This window comes from Theropithecus gelada, chromosome 1 (assembly GCF_003255815.1).
Source record: "Theropithecus gelada isolate Dixy chromosome 1, Tgel_1.0, whole genome shotgun sequence".
Classification (NCBI taxonomy): domain Eukaryota; kingdom Metazoa; phylum Chordata; class Mammalia; order Primates; family Cercopithecidae; genus Theropithecus; species Theropithecus gelada.
The window spans coordinates 176,700,712-176,725,375 of record NC_037668.1 but is presented as its reverse complement, the minus strand read 5'-3'; the positions used below and the strand labels follow the sequence as shown (position 1 = coordinate 176,725,375).

General features: G+C 36.9%; 1 pseudogene across 1 annotated transcript; it reads left to right on the top strand.

The window, feature by feature from the left end:
• Nucleotides 1–20,881: 20,881 nt before the first annotated feature.
• On the top strand, nucleotides 20,882–22,690 carry LOC112619049 (annotated as a pseudogene). Its single transcript, XR_003118161.1, has 2 exons — nucleotides 20,882–22,105; nucleotides 22,228–22,690. The product of XR_003118161.1 is annotated as an actin, cytoplasmic 1-like (transcript).
• The last annotated feature ends 1,974 nt before the right edge of the window (nucleotides 22,691–24,664 follow it).

Genomic DNA, 24,664 nt, shown 5'->3' with positions numbered 1-24,664 from the left:
CGCCAACATTTTTGGCACCAGGGACAGGCTCTGTGGAAGACAATTTATCCATGGGTGGGAGTGCTGTAGGGTAGATGGTTTTGGGATAAAATTGTTCCACCTCAGATCATCAAGCATTAGATTCTCATAAGGAGTGTGCAACCTAGATCCCTTTTATATGCAGTTCACCATGGTGGTCACACTCCTATGAAAATCTAATGCCACTCCTGATCTGACAGGAGGTGGAGCTCAGGCAGTAATGCTAGCTAGCATGTGTCTTGTCTTACCTCCTTGTGTGGCCCAGTTCCTAACAGGGGGCCCCAGGGTTGGGGACCCCTGGATTATCATATCTTCAAACCAGAAACAACACATATGCTCATGAAAATTAAAACAAAAAATGTGTGTGTTATATTGACATACTAAGATACTTTTCAATACTGAAAATAAACCCATTACACTTACATGACTGGACATATATAAAACGCTCAATCATGGCATTTAACAAATAATAATTACACTTGGTTCCATTTACATGAAGTTCAAAAACAGGTAAAACTAAACTATATGTTTTACGTAAACTGTTATAACATATTTGGTAAAGCTGCAGAGAAAAGTAAAAGTCATAATGGTGATTATTGACAGTAAAGGCAAAGGATGTGATCAACTAGGGACATTCCACAGAGAGAGAGAGAGTTCTAAAATATTCTAGTTTATATCGTTGGATAAAATTGCATAATTGGCTTTATTAATGTTTCCTTTAATCTGAAAATATATGTACAGACTGCACAAAATATATTCTTTATATAATGTTTCATACTTTAAAATGCAGTAGTGATTAAACAGAAATATAAATCAGTTAATATCAATAAATTTTTCTGAATCAAAATATGATTTAAAAAAACTTATATGATATCTCCCTACAAGAGTAAGAAGTTGCAGAAACAAGTGGTTTTTGCTTTTTGTTTTTTGTTTATTTTTTCCTAGAAGAACCCGTTTACCAAGGGATATCTCAGCACTTAAACTAAAGAAATGGTTAAATGTCACAGTAAGAAGACATTTTATGAAATGATACAGTCTACCACATTTCAGGCAGGTTAACTCAGGACATTGCATGAAGCACAAGAGATTCAGAAGTAATTGTATGAATTATTAGTAAAAAATGACTTACTTTAGCATATATTTCTCCATATTATACCAGGAATTATAAGATGCCATTATTCCTAAAGACGATGGTACAGCTCAACACTCCGTATGTATGGTCTGTCTGTTCAAGGGTAGAAAGTAAGGATATTTGCTGTTTTGTAGTCACTTTAGATAATATAGCCAAATGGTTAAATAAGAAGCAGGAGAATGGGACAAGTGTTTTGAGAGGAAAAAGCAAACCTTTAACATAAAGTTTGTAAAAATTACCACAGAAGATTTATTAGGATGCTTGAACCATTTTTTGAAGCCAGGCCCATATTTGCAAACACAGTCACTGTCAGAGAAATAGCTATGGAATAACAAACAGAATTTCACCATGAAAAACTGATTGGATGGGCATCTGAACTCCCTTCCAACACAAATGCCCAAAACCAGATAAGATGATGGAAACAAGTGCTTAATAGCAATTTTATCTAAAGCATCAATAGCAAAAATAGTGAGCACAACGACCAAATCTTGTCATCTTGTATTTTCCTTTTCCATAAGTAAAAAATGGTTATACGATTGTATAAGATATTTAACAGTAGTCCCCAGAATAAGTGGAGAAAAGAAAAATCCCATTCATCTTGGGAGTGAGAATAGAAACAACATCAAATTTAGTTTAGAGAATGACTGAATGTAAAATTACTAACTGTAAAATGTAACATTATGTAATGTATGGACAGTTCTCTGTAAGCATATAGTCCCTAATGGAGGAGCTAACATTATACCACTTGGCATATCAACTATCATGAATTAAAGGCACTTGACAAACAGCAGGTGTAAAAAGAATATTCTGACCTATTTTCTGTTTCTTAAAGTAGAAGATGAAATTCTCACGTGAATGACATGCTCACCAGACTGGAAGAAAAGACAACATCCTTATCTTCAATGATGAGAAGTTGATACTCAAAAAATACTATTAGAATTCTAGACTTTATTAGAATAACTCTTATTTTTTAGCTTCCCCATGTAAGTTAGTTGCTTCTTCACAGCTTACTACTCTTTGTCTAATTCAGTATCTAACTGATTTTAATTGTTTCCTTGGGTCTTCATTCCTTTCTGAAGACCCCAATGCCACAGAAAATGTGTATTAAATAAATTTGTGTGCTTTTATCCTGTTGATCCATCTTATGTCAATTTAATTCTCAGGCCCAGACAAAAGAAACTCTAAAAAGGAACTCTGGCTAGAAGGGATTTTCTGAGTGACTGGAACAATACTTACTCTAGGATGTTATTGCCACTGGGAGATGCTGAGCCTCTGACAAAAAGCCAGCATTAGGAATTCTTACCATGTCGACCTCCAAGATCTCTGCCTGCAGGGTCCTATCAAAGAGAGAGTGGCAGAGTCTCTCTTTGTCTTTTTTCTCTTTCTTAATTTAGATTATCAGGAGAAAATATATGTATCAGCTAGTTTTCTGGGTATAGTGACTCTGGTGTTTTGTGTTATAAGTAGAGTAATCTTATTTCCTGATTGGCCCCTTCCCTGCCTGAGAGCGTTATTGTCTTCCTTCATCTCTATCTTTTGTGTAATTTTCATAAAGAGGAGAATCATAGGGCATGACACAAGAACAAGTCCTTATAAACTGTCCTTCAAGCCAGACTCACAGACTGATGAATTCACAGTTCTCACCAGATTAACAACAGTTTACACAAAATTTGGTGTGGTCTTCAAAGGGAAAACACACAGAGAGACATACACGCATAACTAATGAGGTTCATTTTTTGGTCTTATTTTATGTCCAGAGTTCTTGGCTTTGTGACCAGTGAGAACAATCTCTCTTATCTCTGCCAGCCAGGGAGTGCAAATATCATCTTGTGTCTGACAGCCATCAGACAGGCTGAGAACCTGAAGTACAAAGTGACAAGAAGCATTTTCTTTGTCTGATCATGCCAGATCTTAGGGGAGTTTGTCTTAATAACAAGTCCCAGTCCATAAGGGCCATTTATTGTCCTAACCATTGCTACTGCAAACCTCTTATCCGAGTTGTACCTGCCTAGTATCACAGATTAGAGAATCTGTAGCTGGAGGCACCCATGTGCCTTAGGAGATAAGAGACACCTTCTTCACAAACACTATTCTTACTGTCTGTGGCAACAAAGTTCTTTGCTTTCTTAGGCTATATCTGGGAGTGAACTTTTGGATCATGGAGGTGCGTCTTCTGCACCCACTTGGCAAATGACACTTGCGTTCATGGTAGAGATTTATTCTAAGCCTTAACAATTACCTCTGGATCTTTCCACAAAAAACCTGATTGAATTGGGTGACTATTGGAATAATTATACCATTGAAAATTCTATGCTTCAAGGGTCAGACAATGAATTCTTTGAAGTGGGAAAACATCTATATTTGAAAAAGAAAATTAGCTCTCATTCTAGACAATTGTCCTGCTGGTAGTTATAGAAAGATCAAATTGAAAATAGGGAACGTAGAGTATAATTGCTAACCTTAGGGACTCCCTTAACAAGGCTAAAGAACAAAAATCAAACTTAGAACAAAAGTTAAAATTCACAGTCACTATAAATCTTCATTCTTCACCAACCCATGTTCCCCTTTATCCCAGCTTCCTGTCCTTGACTCCCTAGTAGCTGTTTTGGATTGCTGGGCCTCTGGCTTAAACCTGCTTTTCTCAAAATCTGGTCCCACCTCCTCAGCAAATTCCTATAACTTCAAAATTCCTCCAAGTTCCCCAGAAAATATTTTAAATGTCCAACTGCCTCCTTTAACTTTCCTTCCCCTTCAAGATTTACAGAAGGCAAAATGATCAGATCTCTAGGATCAAGGTATGCAGGTAACTTGTGTAAATGTTAACAGCTAAGAAATAAATCTGGCACAGGCTCCAGGTACATGAAGTCAGCATTACTATACCTTACAACTCCCCCTGCTTCCTGGGACTCTGCAAAGAAACCCTGTCTACCTCAGACCTTATGCAATATCCATACCAAATGAGTCTTGGACCCCCGCCACAAAGAATTGATATCTCCTGGACAGGAGCATGTCTTTTAAATTACAATCACCTTTTGCCCCAGTTTCAGAAGATTCCACCTAATTTAGAGAAGAATAAGAAAGGTCAGTGGCTATTCACAATCGTATTTACAGTGACCTTGATTGGCTCCTATGAAAAATTCTTCCCACTTATTATTATACTGTGGTTATTAGACAAGCCAGATGGTCTCCAGAGGAAGATCTTCCCTACAGAGGAAACAAATGGCCAGAATTTTTCGTGGGCCCTCCTGCAAATGATCAGGAAATGGCTCAGCTAGAAACTGATATTCAGGGCCTGATTGGGTCAATACTGAAGGCCTTTTACATTAAAGTGAGTTGGTCTAATGTTGAATTATACACTCAAAAGGAAAGAGACCAGCCCATGGCTTTTGCAGAGTGCCTTATATAAACTTTTCAAAGGTATAATACATTAAACCCTGAAGCCGCAGAACAGAGAAGTGTTTTAATTTCTGCCCAGGTTAGAAATGTTCTCCTTGATATAAAAAAGCAAATACAAAATGACATTGGCTGGACAGGTCAATCTCTCAATGTTATTATGGAATCAGTTACACTATTCTTTGAGAGTAGCTTGCAAGAAAAATAAGAAGAAAAAATCATTAAACTCAACAGTGGTTGCTTGGCAAATTGAGTTAAAAAAAAAAAAAGTGAAACTCCAGGTAAAACTTAAACCCCATTCACCCTTCTGTTTGCCTCCTGATATTTGTAGATACTATAAAACATGAGAATATTAAAAGAACAACTGTCTGGCACATAAGAGAAAGGAAAGCATAAAAAATAATGTCCCCAGACTTCAAGACACTCAGAAGGCTTATTTTGCTCCTTCTGAGCGACAGTACCACATAGATTGAGAGTCAACCCATCCTCTGTTGTAACTCAGAACCTACTATTAAGCTTAGAGAAGATGATTAGGAACTGGATTTTTGAATGGAAACTTGTGTGACTTTCTCTACCATTTTCTTAGAGGATGTATCTCTGCCTGTCACCTCTAATTCTATTTAAGCCGTAGGAGTTTCTTGGAAACCTACTTCATTGTCAACATCTCAGGGTCACCCCAGTATCCTTAGGCCCTCTTAACTCTCATCATGCATTTCTAATTTCTTACCCTTCACCAGCAAATTTTTTAGGTTGAGATTTGCTAATTAAATTGAATGCCACCATAAAATGTAATGAGAAAAGAGTTTTATTTCCCTGCCCTCAGACCAATTCTCAAGCTTCCTACTTTTCCTAATGGAAATGCATCTTAACATAAAATCCACTGAAAATGATAGGATTTTTAAGAATGTACCAACTGTTCTCTGGGCCTTGTGGTACAAATAAGTTTTTATTGTGACTACAGGCAGAGCTTGTACGCATTACCTGGAAAAAGAACATGCCTTTCTCATCAGTAGCCCTGTACCTCCTCTCTCAAGATGCAGAAGAAGGAATTGAAACTATAGTAGGGTCTCTTTTATAGCTGGGCATTCTTATCTTTACTTCTTTACCCTGTAACACCCCAATCTTACCATTACAGAAAGAAGGGGAATTTGATGCAGATGGGAATAAAATATATTGATTTGTACAATATCTAAGAGCCAGAAAATCTTTTGAAATTCCTATTTACCCAACTTCATAGCCCTTAATCCAGGTACCATTCTCACCTCAATCGCTGCTGGTGCACTTGGTTTATAATAATTGACTTTTGCTCAGCTTTCTTTTTAGTTCCATGGTACCCTACTTACAATTTCTCTTTGCATTTACATTTAGAGGGAGACAATTAACATAAACGTGTATACATCAGGAATACTGTGAATCCCTGCCAGTATTTTTTCCAAGTCCCTAAAGCTGACTTGGACTGAAAAAGCTTTACCCAAGGCTCCCCTCTTTTTCAGTATTTGATGACCTTTGTCTTTTCACCAAACTAAACAGAGTCCTCTGACAGATTCCGTCACTCTCTTAAAAGCACAGCTCAATGAGGCTGTAAAGATTTCCCATCAAAATTTCAATGGTAAAAACAAAATGCGTCTGAGACAGGTCTCAATCAACTTAGAGATATATTTAGCTGAGGTTAAGGATATGTCTTGGAAAAAGGAAAACAAAACCACAAGAACAATCTGAGATCCATGCTTTTTCCAAACAGGTTTTTGAGGCCTTCAACACCAAAAGAGGAAGAGTGAGCTGGAGGAATGGTACGGTCACATTACTAAATCCATATGTTGCACATTAAAAGGAGACAGTAGAGGAATAGTCAATTTTGCATTTTACTCTTGCTCGGTCTGTACTTCATGTAAGATAAAGTCAACATAGAGTAGCTTCCTGTGGAAACTTTTTTTTTTTTTTTTTTGCTGGTAGCTATCCATGTAGGATCAAAAGAAAAGACAGTTTCTTCTGTGACAACAGCTTCCAGTTTAACTTTTCCCTTTCACATAGTGAATTGGAGTCCCCATATTTTGTTTTCCTTTCATAATGGGTACAAGCAACTGCAACCTCTTTAGGACATGAGATATCACAGAACACTCAAAAGCTCAGCCGAAAATGCCTCAAGTCAAATTTATCTCTCTCTCTCTATTGATGAAACAAAACAAAACAAAACAAAAAAAGAAGAAAAAATAAAGCAGCTACATAAGCTTCTAGGGGCAGCTGTCTATTGTCACCAATTAATTTCTAATATGCTAAGCCCCATATTTTCCCACTTGCATTTTCCTACAACAATAATTTGGCAGACATCTCTGGACAAAAGCAGTTTTAACCCTGTTTGACCACTGTCCTGCAAACTGCACCTTCCACCAAGAGACCTGGGCAGAGTCAGGCCCACCCCTGCCTCAAGTACCAGATCTGTCAAACTCAGTCTCAGCTATAGACCAAAAAACAACCCATGGCCTGACTTCAGCCCCTCCCAGCCATGATCTGGGAATAGTACTGTCCATCCAGGGATCCACTGGGAGACATTTAAATCCATGCCCACAGAGTCAGGTCTGACTGCAGATACTGAAGTGGCACTGTAACTCAGGTTTCGCCCCTCTCAGCTGTGGTTTAGGACTGTCCTACCAACCTAAGGACCCACCAGATAAAAAAAACTTGTCTACGTCCATAGATATAGGCCCAATGACTTCATTTCAACTACAGATATTGCATCAACCTTATAACCCAGCTCCAGCCCCTACCAGCCACAGCTCTGGAATAATTTTGCCAGCCCAAGCACAAGCCTGGAAACATGCTCATACAGATCCCCAGAAGCTGGCCCCTGACCTTGGTCCCATGGCTGATCTTGAAACAACCCTGTGACCCAGTTCCAGGTCCTTCCAGCCATGGTCCAGGAAAGTCCTGCCTACCCACAGGTCCGGCAGGAGGCACACCTGACTGTGTTTCCATAGGTAGTCCTAAAAAAACTAAACAATGCTTCTCAAACTCTTCTGTAAAATGAAAGAGAAGGGAACACATGCAAATTCGTCTTATGAAGCCAGTATCACTTTTAAACCAAAGCCAGATAAAGCCATGACAATGAAGGATAATCATAGGCCAGCATCCCCAATGAACTTAGATGCAATAATCCTCAGCAAAATACTAGCAATCCAAATTCAACAACACATTAAAAAGATTATAACCAAGGGGTAAGTGAGATTTATTATTGGGTTGCAAGAATGGTTCGATATATGTGAATCAATATATATGATACAGCACATTAACAGAATGAAGGATACAAATAATATTGTCATCTCAATAGATGCAGGAAAAAGTTCTGAAAAGTTCAACATCTTCTAATAATAAATGTAAAGATGCTCAAGAAAGTAGGTATAGAAGTAATGCACCTCAACATAATAAAGGGCATACATGACAAGCCCACAGCTAACATCATACTCAATGATAAAAAGCTAAAAGCTTTTCCTACAAGATCAGGAATAAGACAAGACCCTCTGCATTCTCATCATCATAATACTTGAAGTCCTAGCAAGGAGAATTGGTCAAAAGTATAATAAATAGAAGACATTGAAATCAGAATGGACAGAGTCAAATTATCCCTGTTTGCAGATGACTTGATCTTATACATAGGAATTCCTAGGGACACACCCCCCACCACACACACACATAGAAAAACTGTTAGAACTAACAAATTTTGTAAAGTTGCAAGATACAACACCAACATACAGAAATCAGTTGCATTTCTCTATACTAATTACATACTTCCTGAAAAGGAAATCAACAAACCAGTTTGATTTAAAATGCTACAAAAGTAATAAAATACTAAGAAATACACTTAACCAAGGAGATGAAAGATTTGCACCCTGAACTATATATGGATGAGAGAAATTAACAAAGACACAAATAGATAGAAAGAATGCCCATGAATTTAAATCATTAATGTTGTTAAAGCGCCCATTATACCCAGAGTTGTCTATAAATTCAATGCATTCCTGTCAAAATTCCAATATAATTTTTCAATGAAGAAAAACAAAATTAAACTCATATTGAACTAGAAAAGACCTCAAACAGTCAAAGCAATCTTGAGAAAAGAGGAAGGCTGGAGACATCACATGCCTTGATTTCAAACTATATTACAAAGATAAATTGATCAAAAAAGGTATATTGTTGGCCTCAAAATAGGTATATAGACAAATGGAGTAGAATACATAGCCCAGAAATAAACTCATGCAAATATAGTTAACTAATCTTTGATAAGATCACCCAGAATACATAATGGAAAAGGATAATCTCTTCAGTAGTGTTGGGAAAAAACTGAATATCCACCTGAAAAGAATAAAATAGGCCTTTTTTTTTTTTACACTATACACACACACACACAAATTCAAAAGTGATTAAAGACTTAAATGTAAGAACTGAAACCATAAAACACTACCGAAAACATAGGAAAAGAGTGTTGGCAATATTTTTCAATATTACACTCAAAGCACAGGCAATGGAGGCAAAATAATCAAGAAAGACTATTACACATCACACTCAAATCTGTACAGCAGAGAAAACAGTCAACAAAATGAAAAGGCAGTCTACAGAATGGTAGGAAATGTTTGCAATCCATATATCTAATAAGAAGTTAATGACCAAAATATATACAATATATATATAATCAATAGCAAAAGGGTAAATAACCTGATTAAAAAATGGACAAAGGACCTAACAGACATTTTTCCAACAAAGACTTACAAATTGCCAACCAGTATATAAAAAGATCCCAAGCATCCTTAATTATGAATAAGGAAATGTAAGTCAAAACCACAATGGGGTACCACTTCACACCTGTTAGGATGGTTACTCTAAAAAATAAAGACAGATAACAAGGGCTAGTGAGGATCTGTAGCAAAGTAAACCCTTTTACACAGTAAATATAAATTTTTACAGTCATTATAAAAAAAAAAAACCTGTAGGTATTGCTTAAGAAATTATAAATAGAACTGCCATATGAGCCAGAAATTCTACTTCTGCATATAAGACCAAAGTAAATAAAATCAGTATATTGAAAGGGATATTTGCACCCTGGAAGACACTTCTCATGATGGCTTTAGACCAACTCAGTTCTTCCATCTTCAAATTTGTAGTTCTCACAAATAACTGTAGAATATGCTGGGTATGCAACATTCTGAGATAGAGAAGGAGCGTCAGAAATAGCCTGGTTTCTATTCTTGTTCCTCTGCCAACACCACTCAGGAAAAGGAGGTCCTTCAACATTTTAATCCAACAATTTAAAATGTCCCTGGGTATACATCCTTTTCAGCGCAGCATTTTAGGGTCCCTCAGCTGCAGCGCAAGTAAGGCATGTGCAGTCAAGACTCCATAAACTCCTGTGCAGCTCTCCTGAGCCTTGGGAGAGCAACTCAAAATGAATCCTAGGCTTCTGTTATCCCTGGCTGCCTTTCTGTAAGTAGTAAGTCCCATTCATGTAATTCATCCTGTGTGGGTGTTTGTTTCACTGTACTCAGACAAGTTGGTTACCAGTACCCAGTGAACTTGTTTTACACACCCTTGTATACATTGCAGTATTCACTTACTAAAGTCAGCCTGATACAGAAAGGAAAACACTGTCCCATCTCACTTAAATGTGGAATCTAAAAAAGTCAAAAACACAGAAGCAGAGAGTAAAATGGAAGTCCCTAGGGGCAGTAAATCAGGAGAAATGGGGAGATGTTAGTCAAATCAAAGTTTAAAAAGATGCAGTATGTCTTTATAGCAGCCATACTGACAATAACCAAGATATGATAACAACCTAAGTATCTGTCACCAAATAAATGGATTTTAAAATGTGGCATATATACAAAACAGAATATTATTCAACCATACAAGAGAAGGAAATCAAGCCATGTGTGACAACATAGATAACCTGGAGGACATTATGCTAAGTGAAATAAGCCAGTGACAGAAAGACAAATACTGCATAGTCTCTGTTATATGTGGAGTCTATAAAAGTCAAACTTATAGAAGCAGAGTATAGAAAGATGTTTGCCAGGAGCTGTTGGGAATGAGATGGGTGGGGTATGTGAAAAAATTAGCCAAAGAGTATGAACAAAAGGTTATAAGTGTAATAAGTTCTGGATATCTAATGTGTAGCATAGGGATTATAACATCTGAAAATATTAGAGCTAATATCACAGTCTGATATTCTATAAATCTGATAATAGTATAGACCTGTGTGTTCCCACCCCCCCAACACACACCACACATAGATAACTGTGAGATGAGGAGGTGTTAATTTCATTGTGACAATCATTTTACAATGTATACAGATTTCAAATATTTATGTACACATTAAATATATATAACTTTTATGTGTTAATTATACCTCAAAAACTGGAAGAAAAGGGCAATATTTCATGTAAGAAATTTCTACTATTTTATACACTGATATTTGCATTATTTTATGACATTGCCCAAAATCAATGCATAAATCTATACATTATAGGTTTGTTCACCATGGGAGTCCTATAGCAAACAGATACATTGTGCTAAAAATATCCTACAAGTAAGGACTCTTTCATGTTTAGATCCTAGTAATGTGCTTATTAAAACACATATCAGTGTGTTTTAAAACACATGTCAACAGCATATTTTTAAGAGAGTTTTACTGGACCACCTTTTTTTCCCCCCGATTTGTCTCCAAGTTAAACAAAAAAAAAAAAATACATTTCAGATCCACTTCTAATTGTTATCTAAGTAATCGCTGCTTAGAACTTTTGTTATTTGTGTGTCTTTTATGTAGTTTTTTTTCTCTTATAATTTCAAGTGCATAAGGTTTGGAGTTGTCACTCTCCAGTGTAGCATAATGTTTGTTTTGTTAAACTATAGTCTGAGAATTGAATCCATGACAATGCAAGCTGTTGCTTTAAATTGTTGGTATTTTGAGGTTCTTCTTTGTGAACTTTTATAAGATGTTTTTATTTTTGATGACAAATAAAATACATATAGATATATATGCATATCTGTGCCTATAGAACATATACATTATATGTGTGTGTGTGTGTGTATAATTAGTTGTAAGGAAAACATAATGAGCCCACATAGATTTAGACAGAATGCTGCTCATGGCACAGAAGAGAACATGAGCTTCATGTGTACCTAGGCAGATGGTGAACACATGGTGATTTTTGCCATAGTTGAAGAACACTCAGCATACGGAACATCTGAAATTATTAGGAATGGCTGACAAATCTGTCCACACTTTGCCCATAGGGAAAGAAAGGAGACCAGTCTTGGTATTTCTCCACATAGAGAATATAAATAAATTTGCTAACTGATCCACATGGAAACAATTTTTCTAACTTCCAAGACTGTTAATAGATAGACTTGCAGAAATGTCAGAGACTTGGAAAACTATCTCCTCCAGAGATACACGATTATTTATTTATATATAGTGTGGAAAAGCGATTTAGGGCCATTCCCTGTCTTCTTCAGGAGCATCTATGGCACTGGCACTTACCACTACAGATACAGGGATATGTGTGCTTGAATATAATTATCAAGGTAATCTTCCTTTTCTTTTCAGAACATATATTGGAGATCAGTTTTATCCTAGGCCTTATATTAGAAAACATTAGCATCATAAAACCATAATAAGGACACCCATTCAAAGGAGAGAGAAAAGAAAATCTTCATCCTATATCCATATTTCTCAGCGATTAAGACAATTATTATTTAAGTTACTTTATTATATTATTCATTTCATTAATTTTCTGAATGACTGGCTTTCATATAAGTAGGAAATACTTCACTGTCAAAAATGACGATTAGAGATTAACTTGCTGGCGTCCTATAAGTTTATTTATGTAACAACTGTGTTGTACCAGTAAAACTTCTTTATCTCTGTTATAAATTAATGCACATAACAATAGAAATTTATATTGGACAAAGAATTTTATTTTCTCCAATTTTATAATTCTAACATTTTCTTCAAAAGGAAATAAAATATTACAGTAAAATATGCAAATGTTCCCAGAGTCCTACACATCAATGGCATTCTCTAGCAACAAATCCCAGATGTTACTAAATGCAGCAAGCCTAATTTCTGACTTGGTTAAGAGAAATCTGAGTTGTAAAATTTAGCATGCACATAATATGGTCGACATCTTGAATGAGAAACAAAAATCATAATGAATGAAAGTATAATGTAACTAAGCACAACACATTAAAAATGCATTGGACTAACAATTGTATTGGGATATTTAATGAAGAATACAAAGCTAAAGCATGTGTTCACATCTCATGTCCCTTTTTGCTCTTCCCTTTCTTAGACATTAAATTTATGAAAAGAAACCAAAAATGTTTGTTTTAATAAAATACATTTGGATTTTTAAAATTCTAAAACTATTCTTAAATGATGAGCTATAGGATCTGATTAATATTTTCATATGGTATAAGACAATGATTGATGCTTAATAGCTTAAACAATCTATTCATTGAGAGTAGTGAGGAATTTTAAAATGAAGGAATTTGGCTTGGGAATGTAGATCTATATTAATATTTGTTCATCTTTTTCTTTGCTATCGGCAGCAAAGCAGTAACTTTTCCTCTCCCATACTAAAAAAAGATAATTTTGGTAAGTGTTGGTATAGTGTCTGGCATGTATTAAAACATTAGTCATTATTTTCTCCTCGTTCTCACTCTGTTGCTCTTAAGAATGGTCATTTTTTTTCCTGTATTCACCAATCACAATGGATTAGAGATAACTACATGCAGCTATTATGAGACATTTTTGGTATGGGATTTATCACTAATTAGCTAAAAATACATTCTCTCAAACATCATTGAAAATCATGGAATATATATTTCTCTTTTTCCAAACAGTGTTTAATAATCTCCATATTAACGTTATTTAACAATAAGTTATATTTAAGATGTTAAAATACCTTTCACAAAAATGTATTAAAAATATTAAAATAATTTAATTCTTTTGAAAATGAGCACCTTTTTAAAATGGAAATTATAGTTACTTATTCTTCTGATAAAAGTTTATCAAAGCTAGAGTTGAATAATAGATTTTCATCTCAAAGCTTAACACACTGTGTTTCATTCACTTTTACTCTGGTAAGCTACTGGCTCTGGTTTCCAGTGCTTTACTTATGAGATGGGATTTTATATGCATGTTTGTTTTCACATTCCCATAACTTGGCTAATGTAAAATATCCTAGAAACTTCGCATAGATATGAGAGATAGAACTTTATTATTTTTAATTTCTAGTTGAGGAGCCACTTTAAAAGCAGCAGCACATGGCAATTTGGAAACTGTGTCACATTTTGGTCAAAATTAAATTTCCTACTTAAGGAAGATAAGGAGAATGTGAAGATTAGAAAGAAGCAAGAAATGGGGAAAGAGAGCTAAAGTAAAAATATATTTGAAGCTAAACTTGGGACAAAATTACCCCTGAATCAAAACAGAATAGCTCCGGAAGTTAATTTTCAATACTGCTAGATAACTAAAATTCTAGGAGTCATTGAGGAGCATCCACGGAACAGTCAAGTCCTGATATGTTAGTGACCTTAGACAACCCTCGATAAACTTTAAAATTAGCAAATGAAATTGTTTATAATCTTCATTAGTTCCACTTTCTAGCTCCTCTCCAATTTCCCCACATCTTTAGAAATTAACAAAAAACATAAAATAATAGGAGAAATTCATATTTTCTAACATAAGATTTTTTTTTTCTCAGAATCTGTACTTCAGAAAAATTATTGGATTGAAACCTACTCCTAAATGCATTTTCCTAGAGAAGAATTATCTACACTATAGGCTAATACATGAGGAACGCAATTTACATCTGCAACCGGAGATTATATTTTGTGTCACACATAATTCTTGGTTACAAGAACTGAAACTTGACTCTGAGTATGTGAAGCAAGATAGTATACAGTTATCTACTACACAGTTATGACAGATCCTATAATTTGTAAATTTGTAAGACTAATGGAATCAAACTTACAATTCAGATACTTGTTGTCCCAAAACTCAATCTTTAAGTATCCCCAGATTGATCAAAACATTCCCATCTCTAGAGTAGAATGCAGATTCCTCTAGACACCACTGCTGATATCCCATTTTCAGGTATTAAAAAAAAACCAAAGTGGTAACTAGTTCTGCATTTTAATATAACCCATTTCAAATGTAAAGTTCAAGGCTCTCTACTCTGTAGTTCAAGCCCAGGCTACTTGAATATACCTTATCTTGGGTCATTGTAAAGGGAATGCTTTGTGATTTAGTCTATATGTGGAAAATGAAGAACGGTGTTCCAATAATACAACACATAATGGAGAACAGTCCTCAAATATGAGTGGTATTTGGAAGCTTGGATAGAAATAGAAAGTTGACAAATGAATCCTAAAACCTATAGGAGACTAATTTTGAGACTTTATTCCATTTTACCTCTTTTCACCTCCATCATCTCCAATTAACGGAGTATTTTTCTAGCTGACCCTTGAAAACTGTGAGGGTTAGAGGTACTTCCCTTCTCCTTCCCTGAACAGTCAAAAATGTACATAAGCCTTTTGAGTCCACCCAATCTTAACTATTAATAGCCTATTGTTGACTTGAAGTCTTACCAATAACATAAATAGTCAATTAACACAATACATACTTTTATATGTATTACATTGTGTATTCTTACAATAAGGTAAAGAAAATATGTTATTAAGAAAATCATGAGGAAGAGAAAATACATTTACTATTAATTAATTGGAAATAGATTATTACAAAGTTCTTAAGTCTTACTGTCTTCTCATTGAGACAACTGAAGAGGAGAATAAAGAAGAGGAGTTGGTCTCACTATCTTAGGGATGACATAGGCAGAAAAAAAATTCACATATAAACAGTCCCACACAGTTCAAACTTGTGTCTCTCAAGGGTCAATTGTAATTATGGAATAGACTAGGAACTTCTATTTGTCTGAGATTCTTAGAGAGAAACTATATCTTACTCATTTATGTTTCCCTGATGCATAGGACAATGCCGGGGAAGCAATATAAACAAAACAAATAATGTAAAAGAATAAAGATACGAAGAGCATATATACACACACACATACACACACACATATACATAATGCACGTATTACTTTATATATATATATAGTCTCTATGTGTGTGTATCCATATATACATACATAGTATAGATAGATAGATAGATAGATAGATAGATAGATAGATAGATAGATAGATAGATAGATAGAAAGAAAGATAGATAGATAGATAGATAGATAGATAGATAGATAGATAGATAGAGCTAATGATATGCCAGGACCTGTTCTATATATTTTCTACACAGAAGGTTCTACATTGAATCTTCATAACAAATAACAAAACACCCCCCCTGAAACATATTCTAATATAATGCTCATTTTATATGAGAAAATTTAGACACAAGAAGGAAAGGTAGATTCAGAATTTATGCAGCTGTGTGTCAGAGCAAGGATTGAGACAACATTCTGTCTCCAGATTCCATTTCCCTAAAAAATTACATGAAAAATATTCGATACACTATTTGTAAATGTTCTATTAACAATAAGAAACATTTTCAATGTATGACTTTCAGCAATTGAGTATAAATAAGAAGTGGACAATTCATCTTTCTGTTCTATTGATTTTAGCCAATTTTAGTAGACATATAATCTAGAGAATCCTGCAATGGATCATCTTGGTTAGAAGTGAATCTACAATATCAAGACTTCCAATAGCTTAATTGTACCATGATTCTAAGAGATGTGCGTGCTTGTGTGCACACAGAACTAACTTTAGTAGTGGTATCTCAATATCAAAAACATATATATGCATTTGACTTTATTTTTGGAATTTAACTTAAAACTAACCTTTGGAAGATTTCAATAAAGTTCTTAATAAAATATAAATCAGTATTGACACTAAATACTCGCTTTTTTCAAGTCACTATATTAGTGTTAATTAAAACTAAAATAAAATTTTAATTGTGTAAGTGGGGACAAATAGTCACTTGTGCGTGGTACGTGGCAAAATATAAATTATCTCCATTGTGTAATTCATTCTTTTCCTATATTTCATATATGCTATGAATAAAGTTCAAATGATTAATTACTAAGGTCATGAAAGAAGAACAGTTGATGAATTCACATATTTTTCCAACAGTTCTATATTGATGGCTCAATCATTTAGTAGATTTAGGAAGTCATAGAGTTTCATTCATTACAAATATCAACTTAAGGGTATTTTCTTAATTTAAATATTATGAGCTATGTAGTTATTTGATTATCTGAAATCTACTTCAAAAAATTTAATAAATTATTACCTGAAATTACCATATAATATCACTGTAATATAAAATCAGTATAAGATGTCTTTAAGTTTTCTCTTGAAATCAAATTTAAAAGTATAAAAGTAAAAAGCATATTAATAAATTGATTTGACATTCCTTTCAAGATAGAGTTACCAGTACTAGTTTTGTACTCAGAAAGTACAACTTAGTCATAGTCCATTACATTCTTGAAGTGATCATTTGTTGCTTACAAGTATAAACAGCAATGACTTTCTGCGGTACAAAATGCTTTTCCTAATTTAAATTGTTGATATTTATGCAGAGCAAAAAAAAGAAAACATGTATACATATTTTTTGTCCTCTAAGGATATTAGAAAACATGTCATTCATGTCAACAGAACATTAAGAAAAATAGTACACATATGATTTTTGTCTATTGTGAATGCATCCAAAAATGAAATGTTTTTTCTAAATTGTATCCCAAGAACCACCTGCAACAAAATTGTCTAGATATTGTTAACCTATGTGTTTCTGTGACCCACTTAAGATATTTATTCAAAAATTCTGGAATTGGAATACAAGAAACACTGTTTATCGCATACTTCAAGACGTAGTAATAAAAGTAAATCTTGAAAACCTCAAATTTTTCTTGGTCATTTAGCAAGTCAGAATTAGATGACAAACAAATTATTTTGTATCATTTTAAAATAAGTTGGCTGTGAAATTGCTAAGATATTTTATAATTCATCAATAAGATTATTTAAATATTGCTTTCTTTAGAAAACTACCATGATGAAATCACATAATTACTATTCTTCTAATAATTTATCTAATGTAATATGCTTTATAAGGTTATAATACCAACATAAAAGATGATGGAAATAGACTGATGGTCTCCTTAGCCAGCCATTTTTAAATTTGTGTGATCATATGATTATAATTAGCCCTTTGTCTTTTTCTTTTCCTACTAACTGCTGTAATTTGAGTTTCCCCTCCAAAATTCATGTTAGATCTGTAAGAAGTATTAGTTTATAAAAGCTCTATCCTCATGAATGTACTAATCTGTTCATTAATTATGAAATAATGAATTAATGGGTTATTGAGGGAGTGAGTTAACTATCTCCAGAGTGGGTCTGCTAAAAAGTCATTTTGGCTTTCTCTCTTCTAACCCTCTGACCATATAATACCCATCACCATGTTATAACCCAGCAAGATGGCCTCCACTGATGCAGAATCTTTAACTTTGGACTTTCCAGGCTCTAGGACTATGAGAAATAAATTTATTTTATTATAAATTACCCATACTCTAGTATCATGTTATAGCAAGAGAAAGTACACTAAGGCACTTCATATTTCTCTTGAAAAGATCAATACACATTCAGCAGAATGAACTTTACACACACACAGACACACACACACAGAAATAATACATTTTTAAAAAGAGATTTGTTTTAGATGAGACATCGGAGACAAACTTGCAGGTGTGTTTGCAATTTTTTTCTTCAATACCATATGTGCTAAAGAGACACCTGTAGGATTCAATCCTCCCAGTTAATAAATATATATATATATATATATATTTTTTTTTTGAAGAGATGACATTTGGCCAAAGTGTCACCTTTTATTAGAAAGACTAACCAAAAATAGCATAAGTGTCGATATCTCTACAATGTAGGTTAAGAGAAAGATTTGAACAAGGTTTTAATTGTAGTTATTTCAAATGAATTCTATTTCTCATATGTTAATAGCTTAGTATCATATTCATCATAAAAGCATATTGCCTGCAGCCTCAATAACATAATCATCTCCTAAAAATTCAAATGCAAATATTTGAGTTTATATCTTTTACAAGAATATAGTGAATCATCAGAAGTATAGCGTAGCAAGAATGATTTTTAGTGTAATTATTATTATGTATTTTCAATTTATCAAATTTTAATGCATTAGTGCAATCTCATAAAATTGTTCTCCTCTCTCTGCCTCTATCTCTATCCCTATCTCTACTAACTTCTACTTCTTGCCCTCTTTTAATATTATTTCCCTTGAAGTAGGACAGGAACTCCTTTCCTTAGGCAAGTTTCTCTTCAATAAATAACTCTAATGTAAAAATCTTAAATGTGTTCAGCAGCTATTAAAATTATTAAAGTTAATGAAAAACTTTTGCATTTGAAGCATAAGTTTGATCCCATTAGCACTTTTTCTCTCTTGCCTTTCCAAAGATTTACCAATACTTCCTACTACCATAGCTCTTTCTTTAACTATGTTTATAACTATGAACTAAATTTTAGGAAAATAACATACAGTGTTCAAGAACAGATTTCCAGGGAATATCTGCCATTTCTACCTTCAAAATATATTTTTGGAGGCTAGGAAAGGTGGCTCATGCCTGTAATCGCAGCACTTAGGGAGGCTGAGACAGGAGGATCTGTTGAGGCCTGGAGTTCAAGACCAGCCTGGCCACTATGGCGAAACTCTGTCTCTACTAAAAATATTAAATTAACCAGGCACTGTGACACTTGCTAGTAGTCCCAGCCACTCTAGAAGCTGAGGCGGGAGAATCAATTGAACCTAGAAGACAGAGGTTACCGTGAGCCAAGATGTGCCACTGCACTTTGGTCTGGACAACAGATCGAGACTCTGTCTCAGAAAAAGAAAAAAAAAAATCTTCAATTTGACCAATTCTTTCCACATGTACTCACCTCATACTCACTAAAACCATTGTGATTGCTTATCTTTCTAATAGAGGTGGCTGCTTATAGAGGAGATGGGAGCAGAACTTCAACCTATGTGGAGCCCATATGGTTTGATGCAAGAACATCTGGAGGGGAACATGGCCAAGGACACCCATTCCCCAAAGCTCACAATTCTCCTTTAAATGACTCTAGCCTTAGGAGAACTGCTGGGACTGAACATTACGGGATGATCTTGCTCATGAGACCGGCCCAGTCTGACTTGAGTGCACTTCTGTCTGTTGACCTCTCCCAGGATCACAGCTTAGACATGCCTGCTTGCAGTGCAGCCTTAAATGCCCAACCACGGTGCATCCCAGGGACTTGCATCATAGCTCCTATGCTGACAGACTGTGCCTGACCTTCAGTGAGCTCCAGCAGAGTGGCCACTACCAATACACACAGCAGTCTAGCCACAAAGCCTAACCCATGCCACTGTGCTGGCATGCACTTGCCCATGACCACCCCTCCATTGCTTTGCCATCACATGGATGGACCTTGCCTCCCCTTCCCTGCCCACTGTGGGTGCATGTGCACTCTACTGTGCCATTGTTACCAGCATGAGTGCACCCACACCTGCTGCCAAGCCATCATTGCTTGTGCAAACACACACAAGTACGTCAGCTGTCATGGTGTGAATGCAAGCACTGAGGTCACCAGCCCCATGCCCACGAACACCCTGCCCTTGTACAGATACTGCCACAGTTCAAATGCACACACAGACCCCAGGGGTCCCACCCACCCTTTCCAACTCCACCACACTGCACCACTACCACTGCCGCTGCCAACACGTGCACTGAGGCCAGAAGCCCCTGGACCACCAACCTCCCAGCCCAGCCAATGAGCAGGCACCCTGACACACTGCTGCTGCTGGTGCTGCTGCTGCTAGCATATGCGAACAAGCACAGATCCTGCAGTGTTCACCCCATGAAGCACTTTGATGGGCACCACCCTTCAGAGTGTTGTGGCCAGTGGTCTGGGAACACCACGGCCCCTCCAGGACAGCGGGTGCCCAACCTCGATATAAGAGAACAAAGCTAGGGCTTCATAACCCCCCAGAGTTACATCACACAGCCCAGGAGTGCCGAGCTGAGCCTTGCCACCCCCTAAAAATCTATCAGAAATAAAGCTAGTTGACTGAACCCACCTTATGCCATAATCAAACTCCCAAGGACATGAAAGAAAATAAAAGCAAAAAAAAATCCAAAGGACAGCAATATCAAATATTGCTCATACAGATAAGACTCACTGCAATAACTCTGGCAACTCAAAAATGCAGAGTGTCGACCGCCGAGACCGCGTCCGCCCCGCGAGCACAGAGCCTCGCCTTTGCCGCTCCGCCGCCCGTTCACACCCGCCGCCAGCTCGCCATGGATGATGATATCGCCGCGCTCGTTGTCCACAACGGCTCCGGCATGTGCAAGGCCGGCTTCGCGGGCGGTGATGCCCCCCACGGCCGTCTTCCCCTCCATCGTGGGGCGCCCCAGGCACCAGGGCGTGATGGTGGGCATGGGTCAGAAGGATTCATATGTGGGCGACGAGGCCCAGAGCAAGAGAGGCATCCTCACCCTGAAGTACCCCATCGAGCACGGCATCGTCACCAACTGGGACGACATGGAGAAGATCTGGCACCACACCTTCTACAATGAGCTGCGTGTGGCTCCTGAGGAGCACCCCGTGCTGCTGACCGAGGCCCCCCTGAACCCCAAGGCCAACCGCGAGAAGATGACCCAGATCATGTTTGAGACCTTCAACACCCCAGCCATGTACGTGGCCATCCAGGCTGTGCTGTCCCTGTACGCCTCTGGCCGTACCACTGGCATCGTGATGGACTCCGGTGACGGGGTCACCCACACTGTGCCCATCTACGAGGGGTATGCCCTCCCCCATGCCATCCTGCGTCTGGACCTGGCTAGCCGGGACCTGCCTGACTACCTCATGAAGATCCTCACTGAGCGCGGCTACAGCTTCACCACCACGGCCGAGCGGGAAATCGTGCGTGACATTAAGGAGAAGCTGTGCTATGTCGCCCTGGACTTCGAGCAGAAGATGGCCACGGCGGCTTCCAGCTCCTCCCTGGAGAAGAGCTAGGAACTGCCGGATGGCCAGGTCATCACCATTGGCAACGAGCGGTTCCGCTGCCCTGAGGCTCTCTTCCAACCTTCCTTCCTGGGCATGGAGTCTTGTGGCATCCACGAAACTACCTTCAACTCCATCATGAAGTGTGACGTGGACATCCGTAAAGACCTGTACGCCAACACAGTGCTGTCTGGTGGCACCACCATGTACCCTGGCATTGCTGACAGGATGCAGAAGGAGATTACTGCCCTGGCGCCCAGCACGATGAAGATCAAGATCATTGCTCCTCCTGAGCGCAAGTACTCTGTGTGGATCGGCGGCTCCATCCTGGCCTCGCTGTCCACCTTCCAGCAGATGTGGATCAGCAAGCAGGAGTATGACGAGTCTGGCCCCTCCATCGTCCACCGCAAATGCTTCTAGGCGGACTGTGACTTAGTTGCGTTACACCCTTTCTTGACAAAACCTAACTTGCGCAGAAAACAAGATAAGATTGGCATGGCTTTATTTGTTTTTTTTGTTTTGTTTTTGTTTTGTTTTTTTTTTTTGGCTTGACTCAGGATTTAAAAACTGGAACGGTGAAGGTGACAGCAGTCGGTTGGAGCGAGCATCCCCCAAAGTTCTACAATGTGGCCGAGGACTTTGATTGTACATTGTTCTTTTTTTTAATAGTCATTCCAAATATGAGATGCATTGTTACAGGAAGTCCCTCGCCCTCCTAAAAGCCACCCCACTTCTCTCTAAGGAGAATGGCCCAGTCCTCTCCCAAGTCCACACAGGGGAGGTGATAGCATTGCTTTCGTGTAAATTATGTAATGCAAAATTTTTTAAATCTTCGCCTTAATACTTTTTTATTTTGTTTTATTTTGAATGATGAGCCTTCATGCCCCCCCTTTTTGTCCCCCAACTTGAGATGTCTGAAGGCTTTTGGTCTCCCTGGGAGTGGGTGGAGGCAGCCAGGGCTTACCTGTACACTGACTTGAGACAAGTTGAATAAAAGTGCACACCTTAAAAAAAAAAAAATGCAGAGTGTCTTCCTACCTCCAAATAACTGCACTATTTCCCCAGTAATGTTTCTTAATCAGGCTGAAATGGCAGAAATGACAGAAACAAAATTCAGAATATGGATAAGAACAAAAATCTTTGATATTCAAGAGAAGGTCAAAATCAAATCCAGCAATTCTAAGGAATATAATAAAATGATATGGGAGATGAAATACACAACGGCCATTTAAAGAAAGAGACAAACTGAGCTGATAGAGCTATAAAACTCACTTCAAGAATTTCAGAATATATGCACAAGTATTAGTAGCAGAATTGACCAAGCTGAGGAAAGAATCTCAGAGCTCAAAGACTAGCTCTCTGAAATAACCCAGTCACACACAAAGAAAAAGCAATAAAGAGAAATGAATGAAATCTCTGAGGAAAAAAATAAAATTAATAGGAGAGACCACCAGCTAGACTGATAAAGAAAAAAAAGATAGAAGATTCAAATAAAACCCATCAGAAATGACAAAGGGGACCTTACCCCTGATCCCACAGAAATACAAAATCCCTCATAGACTACTAGGAACACCTCTACGCACACAAGCTGGAAAATCTGGAAAAAAAATGGGCGAATTCCTGTACACATACAACCTTCCAGGACTGAACCAGTAAAAAAAATAATAATAACAATCCCTTAACAGACCAAAAATGAATTCCAGAATTAAATCAGTAATAAAAAGGCTGCCAGCCAGAACCAGATGAATTCATAGCCAAATTCTGCCAAATGTATAAAGTAGAGTTGCTACTATTCTGACTGAAACTATTCCAAAAAATTGAGGAGGAGGGATTCCTCCTTAAGCCATTCTATGAGGCCAGCATCATCCTGATACTAAAATCTGGCAGAGACACAACAACAACAATAACAAACTTCAGACAATATCCTTGATGAACGAAGTTGTAAAAGTCCTAAACTAAATATTAGCAAATCAAATCCAAAAGCACATTAAAAAGCTAATCCAACATGATGAAGTAGGCTTTATCCCTTGGATGCAAGATGGTTTCAATATATACAAATCAATAAATGTAATTAATCACATAAACAGAACTAAAAACAAATACCATGATTATCTTGATAGATGCTGAAAAGACTTTTGATAAAAATCAACATCTCTATATGTTAAAAATCCTCAACAGACTAGACATTGGAGGAACATACTTCAAAATAATAAGAGCCATCTATGACAAACCCAGAGCCAACATCATACTGAAAGGGAAAAAGCTGGAAGGATTCCCCTTGATAATCAGAAACAAACAAACAAACAAACAAAAAACAAGGATGCCCTGTCTCACCACTCCTATACAACACAGTACTGGAAGTCCTGGGCAGAGCAATCAGTCTAGGGAAAGAAAGACAAGGCATTCAAACAGGTACAGAGGAAGTCAAACTCTCCCCATTTGCAGATGACATGGTTCTATACCTAGAAAACCCCATAGTCTGTGCTCAAAGTTCCTTGATCAGATAAACAACTTCAGAAACATTTCAAGATACAAAGTCAATGTATGACATTCAGTAGCATTCCTATACAACAAAATCATTCAAGCTGAAAGCCCAATCAAGAACACATTCTCATTCACAGTAGCCACAAAACAATACAATGCCTCGGAAAAGAGCTGGCCAGGGAGGTGAGAAATCTCTACAATGAAAATTGCAAAATACCACTCAAAGAAATCAGAGATAACACAATTAAATAGAACAACATTCCATGCTTATGGATGGGAAGAATCAATATTTTTTAAATGACCACATTACTGGAAGCAGTTCACATATTCAATGATATTCCTATCAAACTATCAATGACATTTTTCACTGAATTAGAAAACAACTATTTTAAAATTCATACGGGACCAAAAAGAGCCCAAATAGGCAAGGCAATTCCAAGCAAAAAGAACAGAGCTGGAGACATCACATTACTTGACTTCAAACTATGCTAAGGGCCTACAGTAACCAAA